This window comes from Oncorhynchus clarkii, unplaced genomic scaffold (genome assembly GCF_045791955.1).
Source record: "Oncorhynchus clarkii lewisi isolate Uvic-CL-2024 unplaced genomic scaffold, UVic_Ocla_1.0 unplaced_contig_8767_pilon_pilon, whole genome shotgun sequence".
Lineage (NCBI taxonomy): Eukaryota > Metazoa > Chordata > Actinopteri > Salmoniformes > Salmonidae > Oncorhynchus > Oncorhynchus clarkii.
This window is the reverse complement of record NW_027258899.1, coordinates 37,501-48,567: the sequence shown is the minus strand read 5'-3', so window position 1 is coordinate 48,567 and position 11,067 is coordinate 37,501. Positions and strand designations below refer to the sequence as shown.

The 11,067-nt window shown below is 41.0% G+C and overlaps 22 non-coding genes across 22 annotated transcripts; all 22 read right to left on the bottom strand.

The window, feature by feature from the left end:
- Window positions 1-204: 204 nt before the first annotated feature.
- Window positions 205-323, bottom strand: LOC139399067 (5S ribosomal RNA). Its single transcript, XR_011631852.1, has one exon. It is a non-coding gene; the product is annotated as a 5S ribosomal RNA (ribosomal RNA).
- Window positions 324-500: 177 nt separating this feature from the next.
- On the bottom strand, window positions 501-619 carry LOC139399066 (5S ribosomal RNA). Its single transcript, XR_011631851.1, has one exon. It is a non-coding gene; the product is annotated as a 5S ribosomal RNA (ribosomal RNA).
- A 177-nt stretch (window positions 620-796) lies between these two features.
- On the bottom strand, window positions 797-915 carry LOC139399065 (5S ribosomal RNA). Its single transcript, XR_011631850.1, has one exon. It is a non-coding gene; the product is annotated as a 5S ribosomal RNA (ribosomal RNA).
- A 177-nt stretch (window positions 916-1,092) lies between these two features.
- Window positions 1,093-1,211, bottom strand: LOC139399064 (5S ribosomal RNA). The gene has a single exon (XR_011631849.1). It is a non-coding gene; the product is annotated as a 5S ribosomal RNA (ribosomal RNA).
- A 177-nt stretch (window positions 1,212-1,388) lies between these two features.
- Window positions 1,389-1,507, bottom strand: LOC139399063 (5S ribosomal RNA). Its single transcript, XR_011631848.1, has one exon. It is a non-coding gene; the product is annotated as a 5S ribosomal RNA (ribosomal RNA).
- A 177-nt stretch (window positions 1,508-1,684) lies between these two features.
- On the bottom strand, window positions 1,685-1,803 carry LOC139399062 (5S ribosomal RNA). Its single transcript, XR_011631847.1, has one exon. It is a non-coding gene; the product is annotated as a 5S ribosomal RNA (ribosomal RNA).
- Window positions 1,804-1,980: 177 nt separating this feature from the next.
- Window positions 1,981-2,099, bottom strand: LOC139399061 (5S ribosomal RNA). Its single transcript, XR_011631846.1, has one exon. It is a non-coding gene; the product is annotated as a 5S ribosomal RNA (ribosomal RNA).
- Window positions 2,100-2,276: 177 nt separating this feature from the next.
- Window positions 2,277-2,395, bottom strand: LOC139399060 (5S ribosomal RNA). The gene has a single exon (XR_011631845.1). It is a non-coding gene; the product is annotated as a 5S ribosomal RNA (ribosomal RNA).
- Window positions 2,396-2,572: 177 nt separating this feature from the next.
- On the bottom strand, window positions 2,573-2,691 carry LOC139399059 (5S ribosomal RNA). Its single transcript, XR_011631844.1, has one exon. It is a non-coding gene; the product is annotated as a 5S ribosomal RNA (ribosomal RNA).
- A 177-nt stretch (window positions 2,692-2,868) lies between these two features.
- On the bottom strand, window positions 2,869-2,987 carry LOC139399057 (5S ribosomal RNA). Its single transcript, XR_011631842.1, has one exon. It is a non-coding gene; the product is annotated as a 5S ribosomal RNA (ribosomal RNA).
- Window positions 2,988-3,164: 177 nt separating this feature from the next.
- LOC139399056 (5S ribosomal RNA) lies at window positions 3,165-3,283 on the bottom strand. Its single transcript, XR_011631841.1, has one exon. It is a non-coding gene; the product is annotated as a 5S ribosomal RNA (ribosomal RNA).
- A 177-nt stretch (window positions 3,284-3,460) lies between these two features.
- On the bottom strand, window positions 3,461-3,579 carry LOC139399055 (5S ribosomal RNA). The gene has a single exon (XR_011631840.1). It is a non-coding gene; the product is annotated as a 5S ribosomal RNA (ribosomal RNA).
- Window positions 3,580-3,756: 177 nt separating this feature from the next.
- On the bottom strand, window positions 3,757-3,875 carry LOC139399054 (5S ribosomal RNA). The gene has a single exon (XR_011631839.1). It is a non-coding gene; the product is annotated as a 5S ribosomal RNA (ribosomal RNA).
- A 177-nt stretch (window positions 3,876-4,052) lies between these two features.
- On the bottom strand, window positions 4,053-4,171 carry LOC139399053 (5S ribosomal RNA). The gene has a single exon (XR_011631838.1). It is a non-coding gene; the product is annotated as a 5S ribosomal RNA (ribosomal RNA).
- Window positions 4,172-4,353: 182 nt separating this feature from the next.
- On the bottom strand, window positions 4,354-4,472 carry LOC139399052 (5S ribosomal RNA). Its single transcript, XR_011631837.1, has one exon. It is a non-coding gene; the product is annotated as a 5S ribosomal RNA (ribosomal RNA).
- A 177-nt stretch (window positions 4,473-4,649) lies between these two features.
- Window positions 4,650-4,768, bottom strand: LOC139399051 (5S ribosomal RNA). The gene has a single exon (XR_011631836.1). It is a non-coding gene; the product is annotated as a 5S ribosomal RNA (ribosomal RNA).
- A 177-nt stretch (window positions 4,769-4,945) lies between these two features.
- LOC139399050 (5S ribosomal RNA) lies at window positions 4,946-5,064 on the bottom strand. The gene has a single exon (XR_011631835.1). It is a non-coding gene; the product is annotated as a 5S ribosomal RNA (ribosomal RNA).
- Window positions 5,065-5,241: 177 nt separating this feature from the next.
- Window positions 5,242-5,360, bottom strand: LOC139399049 (5S ribosomal RNA). The gene has a single exon (XR_011631834.1). It is a non-coding gene; the product is annotated as a 5S ribosomal RNA (ribosomal RNA).
- Window positions 5,361-5,537: 177 nt separating this feature from the next.
- On the bottom strand, window positions 5,538-5,656 carry LOC139399048 (5S ribosomal RNA). Its single transcript, XR_011631833.1, has one exon. It is a non-coding gene; the product is annotated as a 5S ribosomal RNA (ribosomal RNA).
- A 177-nt stretch (window positions 5,657-5,833) lies between these two features.
- LOC139399046 (5S ribosomal RNA) lies at window positions 5,834-5,952 on the bottom strand. The gene has a single exon (XR_011631831.1). It is a non-coding gene; the product is annotated as a 5S ribosomal RNA (ribosomal RNA).
- A 176-nt stretch (window positions 5,953-6,128) lies between these two features.
- Window positions 6,129-6,247, bottom strand: LOC139399045 (5S ribosomal RNA). Its single transcript, XR_011631830.1, has one exon. It is a non-coding gene; the product is annotated as a 5S ribosomal RNA (ribosomal RNA).
- Window positions 6,248-6,447: 200 nt separating this feature from the next.
- LOC139399044 (5S ribosomal RNA) lies at window positions 6,448-6,566 on the bottom strand. The gene has a single exon (XR_011631829.1). It is a non-coding gene; the product is annotated as a 5S ribosomal RNA (ribosomal RNA).
- Window positions 6,567-11,067: the final 4,501 nt, after the last annotated feature.

Here is an 11,067-nt window from a genome sequence, read left to right as displayed (position 1 = left end):
TTGCATTTTCACCATTTAGATAAGCATCTTTGTGTCACTCAAAAAGTGGAAGAAATTGCATATACTGTAGCCATAATTTGTAGCACAGATTGTTGGATGAAATACAAACTAACCTTGCTTACTTATTTCAAAGCGAGGGCACATATTTCAGCCTTGTGGGAAAAAACGGACAAAGAGTTGAAATTCCACAAGGCAGTGACAAAAAGCTTACAGCACCTGGTATTCCCAGGCGGTCTCCCATCCAAGTACTAACCAGGCCCGACCCTGCTTAGCTTCCGAGATCGGACGAGATCAGGCGTACTCAGGCCGGTGTGGCCGTAAGCGAAAGGCAATCTCAAAAAGTGGATGAAATTGCATATACTGTAGCCATAATTTGTGGTACAGATTGTTGGATGAAATACAAACTAACCTTGCTTACTTATTTCAAAGCGAGGGCACATATTTCAGCCTTGTGGGAAAAAACGGACAAAGAGTTGAAATTCCACAAGGCAGTGACAAAAAGCTTACAGCACCTGGTATTCCCAGGCGGTCTCCCATCCAAGTACTAACCAGGCCCGACCCTGCTTAGCTTCCGAGATCGGACGAGATCAGGCGTACTCAGGCCGGTGTGGCCGTAAGCGAAAGGCAATCTCAAAAAGTGGATGAAATTGCATATACTGTAGCCATAATTTGTGGTACAGATTGTTGGATGAAATACAAACTAACCTTGCTTACTTATTTCAAAGCGAGGGCACATATTTCAGCCTTGTGGGAAAAAACGGACAAAGAGTTGAAATTCCACAAGGCAGTGACAAAAAGCTTACAGCACCTGGTATTCCCAGGCGGTCTCCCATCCAAGTACTAACCAGGCCCGACCCTGCTTAGCTTCCGAGATCGGACGAGATCAGGCGTACTCAGGCCGGTGTGGCCGTAAGCGAAAGGCAATCTCAAAAAGTGGATGAAATTGCATATACTGTAGCCATAATTTGTGGTACAGATTGTTGGATGAAATACAAACTAACCTTGCTTACTTATTTCAAAGCGAGGGCACATATTTCAGCCTTGTGGGAAAAAACGGACAAAGAGTTGAAATTCCACAAGGCAGTGACAAAAAGCTTACAGCACCTGGTATTCCCAGGCGGTCTCCCATCCAAGTACTAACCAGGCCCGACCCTGCTTAGCTTCCGAGATCGGACGAGATCAGGCGTACTCAGGCCGGTGTGGCCGTAAGCGAAAGGCAATCTCAAAAAGTGGATGAAATTGCATATACTGTAGCCATAATTTGTGGTACAGATTGTTGGATGAAATACAAACTAACCTTGCTTACTTATTTCAAAGCGAGGGCACATATTTCAGCCTTGTGGGAAAAAACGGACAAAGAGTTGAAATTCCACAAGGCAGTGACAAAAAGCTTACAGCACCTGGTATTCCCAGGCGGTCTCCCATCCAAGTACTAACCAGGCCCGACCCTGCTTAGCTTCCGAGATCGGACGAGATCAGGCGTACTCAGGCCGGTGTGGCCGTAAGCGAAAGGCAATCTCAAAAAGTGGATGAAATTGCATATACTGTAGCCATAATTTGTGGTACAGATTGTTGGATGAAATACAAACTAACCTTGCTTACTTATTTCAAAGCGAGGGCACATATTTCAGCCTTGTGGGAAAAAACGGACAAAGAGTTGAAATTCCACAAGGCAGTGACAAAAAGCTTACAGCACCTGGTATTCCCAGGCGGTCTCCCATCCAAGTACTAACCAGGCCCGACCCTGCTTAGCTTCCGAGATCGGACGAGATCAGGCGTACTCAGGCCGGTGTGGCCGTAAGCGAAAGGCAATCTCAAAAAGTGGATGAAATTGCATATACTGTAGCCATAATTTGTGGTACAGATTGTTGGATGAAATACAAACTAACCTTGCTTACTTATTTCAAAGCGAGGGCACATATTTCAGCCTTGTGGGAAAAAACGGACAAAGAGTTGAAATTCCACAAGGCAGTGACAAAAAGCTTACAGCACCTGGTATTCCCAGGCGGTCTCCCATCCAAGTACTAACCAGGCCCGACCCTGCTTAGCTTCCGAGATCGGACGAGATCAGGCGTACTCAGGCCGGTGTGGCCGTAAGCGAAAGGCAATCTCAAAAAGTGGATGAAATTGCATATACTGTAGCCATAATTTGTGGTACAGATTGTTGGATGAAATACAAACTAACCTTGCTTACTTATTTCAAAGCGAGGGCACATATTTCAGCCTTGTGGGAAAAAACGGACAAAGAGTTGAAATTCCACAAGGCAGTGACAAAAAGCTTACAGCACCTGGTATTCCCAGGCGGTCTCCCATCCAAGTACTAACCAGGCCCGACCCTGCTTAGCTTCCGAGATCGGACGAGATCAGGCGTACTCAGGCCGGTGTGGCCGTAAGCGAAAGGCAATCTCAAAAAGTGGATGAAATTGCATATACTGTAGCCATAATTTGTGGTACAGATTGTTGGATGAAATACAAACTAACCTTGCTTACTTATTTCAAAGCGAGGGCACATATTTCAGCCTTGTGGGAAAAAACGGACAAAGAGTTGAAATTCCACAAGGCAGTGACAAAAAGCTTACAGCACCTGGTATTCCCAGGCGGTCTCCCATCCAAGTACTAACCAGGCCCGACCCTGCTTAGCTTCCGAGATCGGACGAGATCAGGCGTACTCAGGCCGGTGTGGCCGTAAGCGAAAGGCAATCTCAAAAAGTGGATGAAATTGCATATACTGTAGCCATAATTTGTGGTACAGATTGTTGGATGAAATACAAACTAACCTTGCTTACTTATTTCAAAGCGAGGGCACATATTTCAGCCTTGTGGGAAAAAACGGACAAAGAGTTGAAATTCCACAAGGCAGTGACAAAAAGCTTACAGCACCTGGTATTCCCAGGCGGTCTCCCATCCAAGTACTAACCAGGCCCGACCCTGCTTAGCTTCCGAGATCGGACGAGATCAGGCGTACTCAGGCCGGTGTGGCCGTAAGCGAAAGGCAATCTCAAAAAGTGGATGAAATTGCATATACTGTAGCCATAATTTGTGGTACAGATTGTTGGATGAAATACAAACTAACCTTGCTTACTTATTTCAAAGCGAGGGCACATATTTCAGCCTTGTGGGAAAAAACGGACAAAGAGTTGAAATTCCACAAGGCAGTGACAAAAAGCTTACAGCACCTGGTATTCCCAGGCGGTCTCCCATCCAAGTACTAACCAGGCCCGACCCTGCTTAGCTTCCGAGATCGGACGAGATCAGGCGTACTCAGGCCGGTGTGGCCGTAAGCGAAAGGCAATCTCAAAAAGTGGATGAAATTGCATATACTGTAGCCATAATTTGTGGTACAGATTGTTGGATGAAATACAAACTAACCTTGCTTACTTATTTCAAAGCGAGGGCACATATTTCAGCCTTGTGGGAAAAAACGGACAAAGAGTTGAAATTCCACAAGGCAGTGACAAAAAGCTTACAGCACCTGGTATTCCCAGGCGGTCTCCCATCCAAGTACTAACCAGGCCCGACCCTGCTTAGCTTCCGAGATCGGACGAGATCAGGCGTACTCAGGCCGGTGTGGCCGTAAGCAAAAGGCAATCTCAAAAAGTGGATGAAATTGCATATACTGTAGCCATAATTTGTGGTACAGATTGTTGGATGAAATACAAACTAACCTTGCTTACTTATTTCAAAGCGAGGGCACATATTTCAGCCTTGTGGGAAAAAACGGACAAAGAGTTGAAATTCCACAAGGCAGTGACAAAAAGCTTACAGCACCTGGTATTCCCAGGCGGTCTCCCATCCAAGTACTAACCAGGCCCGACCCTGCTTAGCTTCCGAGATCGGACGAGATCAGGCGTACTCAGGCCGGTGTGGCCGTAAGCGAAAGGCAATCTCAAAAAGTGGATGAAATTGCATATACTGTAGCCATAATTTGTGGTACAGATTGTTGGATGAAATACAAACTAACCTTGCTTACTTATTTCAAAGCGAGGGCACATATTTCAGCCTTGTGGGAAAAAACGGACAAAGAGTTGAAATTCCACAAGGCAGTGACAAAAAGCTTACAGCACCTGGTATTCCCAGGCGGTCTCCCATCCAAGTACTAACCAGGCCCGACCCTGCTTAGCTTCCGAGATCGGACGAGATCAGGCGTACTCAGGCCGGTGTGGCCGTAAGCTGTTGCAAAGGCAATCTCAAAAAGTGGATGAAATTGCATATACTGTAGCCATAATTTGTGGTACAGATTGTTGGATGAAATACAAACTAACCTTGCTTACTTATTTCAAAGCGAGGGCACATATTTCAGCCTTGTGGGAAAAAACGGACAAAGAGTTGAAATTCCACAAGGCAGTGACAAAAAGCTTACAGCACCTGGTATTCCCAGGCGGTCTCCCATCCAAGTACTAACCAGGCCCGACCCTGCTTAGCTTCCGAGATCGGACGAGATCAGGCGTACTCAGGCCGGTGTGGCCGTAAGCGAAAGGCAATCTCAAAAAGTGGATGAAATTGCATATACTGTAGCCATAATTTGTGGTACAGATTGTTGGATGAAATACAAACTAACCTTGCTTACTTATTTCAAAGCGAGGGCACATATTTCAGCCTTGTGGGAAAAAACGGACAAAGAGTTGAAATTCCACAAGGCAGTGACAAAAAGCTTACAGCACCTGGTATTCCCAGGCGGTCTCCCATCCAAGTACTAACCAGGCCCGACCCTGCTTAGCTTCCGAGATCGGACGAGATCAGGCGTACTCAGGCCGGTGTGGCCGTAAGCGAAAGGCAATCTCAAAAAGTGGATGAAATTGCATATACTGTAGCCATAATTTGTGGTACAGATTGTTGGATGAAATACAAACTAACCTTGCTTACTTATTTCAAAGCGAGGGCACATATTTCAGCCTTGTGGGAAAAAACGGACAAAGAGTTGAAATTCCACAAGGCAGTGACAAAAAGCTTACAGCACCTGGTATTCCCAGGCGGTCTCCCATCCAAGTACTAACCAGGCCCGACCCTGCTTAGCTTCCGAGATCGGACGAGATCAGGCGTACTCAGGCCGGTGTGGCCGTAAGCGAAAGGCAATCTCAAAAAGTGGATGAAATTGCATATACTGTAGCCATAATTTGTGGTACAGATTGTTGGATGAAATACAAACTAACCTTGCTTACTTATTTCAAAGCGAGGGCACATATTTCAGCCTTGTGGGAAAAAACGGACAAAGAGTTGAAATTCCACAAGGCAGTGACAAAAAGCTTACAGCACCTGGTATTCCCAGGCGGTCTCCCATCCAAGTACTAACCAGGCCCGACCCTGCTTAGCTTCCGAGATCGGACGAGATCAGGCGTACTCAGGCCGGTGTGGCCGTAAGCGAAAGGCAATCTCAAAAAGTGGATGAAATTGCATATACTGTAGCCATAATTTGTGGTACAGATTGTTGGATGAAATACAAACTAACCTTGCTTACTTATTTCAAAGCGAGGGCACATATTTCAGCCTTGTGGGAAAAAACGGACAAAGAGTTGAAATTCCACAAGGCAGTGACAAAAAGCTTACAGCACCTGGTATTCCCAGGCGGTCTCCCATCCAAGTACTAACCAGGCCCGACCCTGCTTAGCTTCCGAGATCGGACGAGATCAGGCGTACTCAGGCCGGTGTGGCCGTAAGCGAAAGGCAATCTCAAAAAGTGGATGAAATTGCATATACTGTAGCCATAATTTGTAGCACAGATTGTTGGATGAAATACAAACTAACCTTGCTTACTTATTTCAAAGCGAGGGCACATATTTCAGCCTTGTGGGAAAAAACGGACAAAGAGTTGAAATTCCACAAGGCAGTGACAAAAAGCTTACAGCACCTGGTATTCCCAGGCGGTCTCCCATCCAAGTACTAACCAGGCCCGACCCTGCTTAGCTTCCGAGATCGGACGAGATCAGGCGTACTCAGGCCGGTGTGGCCGTAAGCGAAAGGCAATCTCAAAAAGTGGATGAAATTGCATATACTGTAGCCATAATTTGTGCACAGATTGTTGGATGAAATACAAACTAACCTTGCTTACTTATTTCAAAGCGAGGGCACATATTTCAGCCTTGTGGGAAAAAACGGACAAAGAGTTGAAATTCCACAAGGCAGTGACAAAAAGCTTACAGCACCTGGTATTCCCAGGCGGTCTCCCATCCAAGTACTAACCAGGCCCGACCCTGCTTAGCTTCCGAGATCGGACGAGATCAGGCGTACTCAGGCCGGTGTGGCCGTAAGCTATCTCTTGGTGCAAATTTAGATAAGCATCTCACTCAAAAAGTGGAAGAAATTGCATATACTGTAGCCATAATTTGTAGCACAGATTGTTGGATGAAATACAAACTAACCTTGCTTACTTATTTCAAAGCGAGGGCACATATTTCAGCCTTGTGGGAAAAAACGGACAAAGAGTTGAAATTCCACAAGGCAGTGACAAAAAGCTTACAGCACCTGGTATTCCCAGGCGGTCTCCCATCCAAGTACTAACCAGGCCCGACCCTGCTTAGCTTCCGAGATCGGACGAGATCAGGCGTACTCAGGCCGGTGTGGCCGTAAGCGAAAGGCAATCTCAAAAAGTGGACTCAAAAAGAAATTGCATATACTGTAGCCATAATTTGTGGTACAGATTGTTGGATGAAATACAAACTAACCTTGCTTACTTATTTCAAAGCGAGGGCACATATTTCAGCCTTGTGGGAAAAAACGGACAAAGAGTTGAAATTCCACAAGGCAGTGACAAAAAGCTTACAGCACCTGGTATTCCCAGGCGGTCTCCCATCCAAGTACTAACCAGGCCCGACCCTGCTTAGCTTCCGAGATCGGACGAGATCAGGCGTACTTTTTTTTTTTTTTTTTCTTTTATTATGCAAAAAAACACATAATATTCACAACATTCAATCAATTATAAAAAAGGATGAACAATTCATCCTTTTACAAAATCAAAAAAAAGAAAAGAAAACCTATTAAAACCCCAATCATCCACCAAAACCAATTAATAATTAAAACCAAGTTTTCCATTCGACTCAATTTCAATAAAAGTGCTCCCCCACACAAACAATTTTTCAAAATTACATCCACCATATTTATATATTATTTCTATATCTTTCTCTAAAATACTTCTAAATAAAACCTCCACACTCACAATTTTCCCCTCGTAATGTCCCAAATTCCTTCTTAGTCTTACAGCGTATCTGGCATGACTAAGAACAAAATTCATCAAATTAAAATTAAAAACTTTGCTTTTCCCAGTTAAACCAAAAAGAAACAACCTCCTCCACTCAACCCCAGCAACAATCTCTTCTCCCCAATGTTGTACTAAAATCCCCTTTAAAAACTTATGAAACTCTTCTAATCTACTACATTCAATAAAAAAGTGCATAAAATTTTCCGCCCCCGTACCACAAATATCACATTCTCTTTTAACATCTCTATTTATTTGATGTAAAACCACGTTCGTAAATATCCTATTATGTTTCAATTTAAAATCATTGTCTTCACATTCTATAGAATTATATTTTACATTTACATTCTTCCATATTGATTTCACATCTATATTTGCAAACACCCTAGACCACACTTTTTCCGAAGCAGGAGTTTTTATCTCTCTTAAAATAAATTTTTCATAAACCTTTTTAACTTTCAAACCTGACAAATCATACTTCTTCCCATTACTTTCATAATATAAAACCGGTAAACCCTTAGCTCTTGTAGCCACCTCTTTATTTATTAACACACCCCACTCACCAGGAAGACATCCTAATATTCTCTTATACATGTTCTCCACAGTAGTTCTACTTATTTCATCATTTTCTTCATCCACATTATCAAATATTGCCTGACATGGAAGGAACCCCGGAATGACCTCATATAAAATGTCCCCAATCTGTCTCATCCCAGCCCTCATAAAATATTTACAAAACAACATCTTATTATTATACTGTATCTTGGGATTTAAAAAAATTGGCTGATTTAAAATATTGTCTAAAATGGTACACTCATAATAAATATTTGGTAAAAACTCCCCCCAAGCCTCAAACACTTCTCTATAAAACAAAGGTATATTACCTAACATTTCCTTTTTCATACACATCAATAAACCATTGTCCCCCATCCTCCCAACCTCCTGCAAATACTCCTTAAAAAATCTTTTCCATCCATAATCTAATTCACCATATAAATATTTACGTACCATTTTGACTCTAATTGCTTTTTTCCTCACATTTAAATCCACCAACTTCAAACCCCCCTCCTCATAACCTGCAATCAAAGTTTTAAAAGAAATTTTCGCACCTTTCCCATCCCATAAAAAATCAACTAAAATCTTATTTATTTCCGATAAAACCCATTCTGGTACATCTAAAACATTCATGACATGAATAAAAATTGACATCAGCAAGGAATTTACAACAATTACTTTCCCTTTTAATTTCAAAGACCTCCTCCTCCACATATTTACCACCTTTCTAACTTTATTTATTACACCACTCCATGTCAGATCCCTAGCTTCCTGTTCCTTCACCCCTAAAAACACACCTAACACCTTAAAATAATCATTTACCATTTTAAAAGGAAAAATCCCCTCATTAATCTTCCCAACATACATTATTACTGACTTCTCCATATTCACTTTTGCTCCTGAGGCTTGCTCATATACTTTAAAACACTCCATCACCCTTTTAACACTTCCCTCATCTCTAACTGTTATTGTGGTATCGTCTGCATATTGATGAATTAAACTAAAACCTCCTTGCGGAGTCTCTACACAATTTATAAAATTATCTTTTTTAAGGTATGCCGCTAAGGGTTCTACCGATAAAACATACAATAATGCTGATAAAGGGCACCCCTGTCTCACCGATCTCTCAAGAATAAAAGAATCTGTTAAAACCCCATTACATTTTACTCTACTTTTTGCCTTTCTATATAATAATTTTATCCATCCTATTATTCTGTTTCCAAACCCATATTTTTCCAGTACCCTAAACATAAAATCATGTTCCACCCTGTCAAAAGCTTTATTAAAATCTATACTTAAAACAATTCCCCCTCTCTTATCGCTATTCATTTTATTTATCACATCTCTAAGTGTAATAATAGTATCAGCTATGTCTCTTCCAGGCACACTATAATTTTGTGTAGGTGCTATAATATCATTTAAAACCATCTTCATTCTATTTGCCAATATCTTAGCTAAAATCTTATAATCTGAGTTTAATAAACTAATTGGCCTATAATTCTCCAATTTTAATTTACTCCCCTTATTTTTATATAAAATCGATATCAGCCCTGTCACCATGGAGTCTGAAACAGTATTATTATCTTCCATATATTGATACACTTCCATTAAAATCGGTGCTAAAAAACTTTCATACATTTTATAAAACTCTGCAATTAGTCCATCTACTCCAGGACTTTTATTTATTTGTAAACCCTTAATTGCATCTTTCACTTCATCCACTGTTATCTTCCTATCACATCTTTGCTTATCCTCAACACCAATTTGCACATCCACACTACCTAAAATCTCCTTTACACTCCCCTCATCCACCTCCCCTTTCTTAAATAAATCCTTATAAAAATTCTGTACGGTTTCTAATATCTCAACATAATCATTTACCACTTCACCCTTTACATTTTCTATCTCACTAATATATGATTTCGTCTGTTTAGTTTTCTCTAAACCAAGAAAAAAAGACGTACATTTCTCCCCTTCCAACACATACTTTGCCCTACTTCTAATCGATGCCCCCTTACACTTATCTATTTCACATTTGCTCAATTGTGCCTTTAAATCTAAAAACCTTTCAATATTATAAATAGGATCAATATCACATTTCCTCATTTCTTCATTCAATTTTTCTCTTAAAAACTGTTCTTCTCTTGTCATCCTACTCCTCTTCTTCCTTGCATATCTAATACTAAAACCTTTAATTTTTTTCTTTACATTTTCCCACCACTGGCACTTATCATTCCCTTTTTGCTTATCCTCCATTTCATGTTCTATCAAAGATTTAAGCTGTATTCCATATTCTTCATCACCTAGATACCCTGCATTCATGCACCATATTCCTCCCCCTTTCCTTCCCTTATCTAACCCCACCGAAAATGTTAACCCAGCATGATCACTAAAAGTTGTAAAAATATAATTAATATCCTTCATAAAATTCCTTAACCCTTCATTTACTAAAACCAGATCTATCCGTGTCTGTTTCAACTCCCCTAAAACCACCTGCCTTCTAGAAAAACCTCTCTTATTCGGGTTCTCGTCTCTCCATATATCAATCAGACTGTTTTCACACATAATCTTCCTTAAAACCCCTCTCGATACGTCATTTCTAAAAATAGCTCCCCTTGACATATCTAATCTATCCATTTTAACATTAAAATCCCCAACTAAAATACAGTTACCCTTGCACCATTTCCCTAATTCTAAAAATAAATTCCTTCGCTCTATCTCATTATTCGGCGCATAAATATTTATAATCCTAAAAACCCTATTCATATATTCAAAATCCAAAATTAAAATCCTCCCATTATTATCATTATATATCTTCTTCACATTTTCTACTACATCCTTCCTTAATAAAATTGCAACCCCACTTGAATTCCCTCTGCCATTGTTTACATAAATAAAATCCCTCCATATTTTTTTTACTTCTAAAACACAAACATTATCCCAGTGTGTTTCTTGAATACATAAAATATCTGAATTCTTCATTTGGACTATTCTATTAAATTTACCCATTGTTCTCAAACCATTTGCATTTATTGACATTATATTGACCATTCTAATAAATAATAAAATAATAAAATATAATTTCATTATCCTCTACCTGTTATCCAGTTTCTTTCTTCTTCCACCCTTTCTCTCCCCCTTTTCCCACCGCTTTCCTCTTCCTGTATCCTTCCCTCGTTCTTTCCATCATTTGCCCATCATCCGTGTCCGATATCTCCTCCAAGTCCATGTTATCCAGCCAACTCCCACTCTTGGCATCCACCTCCGTTGTGCTCCCCGTGCTCATCGCCGTCTCTGGTATTGTCATCAACTCCATAACCCCC